Raw genomic sequence first — 2,232 nt, 5'->3', positions numbered from 1 at the left:
GAAATGTTCATAACCAAACCTACCTATTTTGTAATATATACAAATTTTTTTCTATACCAGAAAAATGTCTCCAATCACAAATTGTCAATTGTAATGAAGTAGCAATAAACATCTAAAATATGACCAATTTCCTCTATCAAAAAAGAAATTCTAAATATTGAGTAACCGAACAGCCAGTAAGAAAACTCCAGTTCATAACAGCTGTGCTCTCCAAATTACAGCCACAACCTTAGAATAACATCAGACACAGACTAAAATTAGGTAATGTTAGCTTGAAACAAACCAGTTCCCTCACTTGTCAAAGTGGGAATTTGACCCACCCATAGCTGTTATATAGCTATTAAGAGGTAGAGTTTTCTGACTCCAGGTTCATTAAATACTTACATTTCTGGATAGTATATTGAAGGCATCCTCGTCTCCTGTGTCTCAGTCATCGACCACTAAAAACTGCCTATGTGAATTGATTAATTCTAAAGTGGAAAATACATTGTCATTTCTGACATTTTTGCAGCCTCCCTTAGAGCCCAGCACAGACTGTGTAGGGTACATGCTACTAGCACTATTCAACTCTGTAAATCAAGATGTATCTGAATCACTATTTTCCCCAAATTCATTCTGCTGAATGTTCCAAAGGATATTAACTGATGTGGGTAAAGGGTTTTATGGAACATACTTGGGAGAGGTAATATGCAGTTTCCCAAAATTCTAAACACTGAACATACTTCACTGTGTATCTTTTAGGACTAAAACACACTCGGGGCAACTTCCTGAAGACCTGGGATTGTTCTGAACTTGTCCAAGTACATTTCTTCTACCCCAGCCATGGCACACCTTTAGGAAAGCTCCTTCTTCATTAAAGTTCTGTAGAACTTTTTTCAGCCTTTGACAAAACTTTGGATGGGGGTGGGGACGTATTTCATTTCATTTAATCCTCTTTGCTACAGATTTGGTAGATACACTTGGGTATTGAAACTTGCTTCCTCTCAAGCATTTTAAAATACCAAATGTCAACAGTGTCCTGAGACTAGAATGATGAAAATTAAGTCTCTTAAAAACCTAGTACAGGAAAAGAACTCAGTGCACTCCCTTTACAAAAACAGGAACATGGAAACTGGGATGTATGGCTCTTAACCCAGAAAGAAGACTTGCAACCACATCCAGCTGCCTCAACCTCTCCAGTCCCATCTTCAGGAGAGTGTACTGAAACCAAAGCTATAAACAGAATAACTGAACATAATACAGTGTTTTTAAAACATGTGCTGGCCGGTTTTATTAAAGAAAAATTTTGCACAATTAACTCTTCACCAGTCTGTTCTGGCATGCTTCTAATGATATTAGAATCACTTAGAAAATAGAACACAATAATTTCACAATTCAGTAAATGGAAACTGGTAACCCTCAAATTAACAGTGAGTTATCATCAAAAGTTATTCCACTAGCTCTGCTGTCATTTCTCGAGGTGGATCGAAGATACCAAGAGCCATAGACCCTTCCCACATGGGATGCATCATATAAATCAGACTTGATTTTATCACCAGCACTTTATAAAACCAGACCTAGGGAAAGAATTAGGTCTGGGAACACATGCATGGTCTTAATATGGCAAACGTTGAACTGATTGTTACAAAATCAGAACAGCAAGAATGCTTGCAGTATTTTATCAATTAATTAAAAATTCACAATTTTAAAACATAATATGATGTGTTATTTGTAGGTATTTCTGTAAAAGAAGTTCTAAAAGATTAAACTTACTTGAAAAAATTGCATGTTATAAAATGATTTATTTTGCATCATAAATTTTAATTATAAAACATTTCCACAGATGTTTTTTTCCTATGTATTTTTCACAAAAAACATGTGAAGTGAGTGGCTATGGACTGCACTTCACAGATAAGAATTCTGAAGTTCCAGATTGAAAAGGTACATCTAAGATATCAGGACTGGATCTCAGGCCCAGGGTTCCTGACTCCACACCCCAGAGCTCTTTGCCTTGTCTCACAATTTGCTCTTTAATGGTTAATTGACCCACCTTTCCTACCTCCATTTCTTATCTCTCAGATTTCATTCCAGTTCAGGAAATAATAATGAGAATTTTTAAAAACCAAAGAAGTAGTAGTAGGGAATTTCCAGAACAATTCTGCAACCAAGGAAATATACCTAGAGAGAATAGAATCCTGGTAGTTAGGATGCAAGAGGCTGTGACATCCTGAAGCCAGTTCATACAGGCTTGAA

The 2,232-nt window shown here is 36.2% G+C and overlaps 1 non-coding gene across 1 annotated transcript; it reads right to left on the bottom strand.

The window, feature by feature from the left end:
* Positions 1-1,526: 1,526 nt before the first annotated feature.
* On the bottom strand, positions 1,527-1,653 carry LOC114219567 (small nucleolar RNA SNORA72). Its single transcript, XR_003611413.1, has one exon. It is a non-coding gene; the product is annotated as a small nucleolar RNA SNORA72 (small nucleolar RNA).
* Positions 1,654-2,232: the final 579 nt, after the last annotated feature.

Source organism: Eumetopias jubatus, unplaced genomic scaffold (assembly GCF_037043125.1).
Source record: "Eumetopias jubatus isolate StellerSeaLion01/CBP00866 unplaced genomic scaffold, mEumJub1_p1.0 scaffold_6, whole genome shotgun sequence".
In the NCBI taxonomy this organism is placed as follows: domain Eukaryota; kingdom Metazoa; phylum Chordata; class Mammalia; order Carnivora; family Otariidae; genus Eumetopias; species Eumetopias jubatus.
The sequence above is the reverse complement of the archived record's forward strand: the minus strand, read 5'-3'. Positions and strand labels throughout refer to the sequence as shown.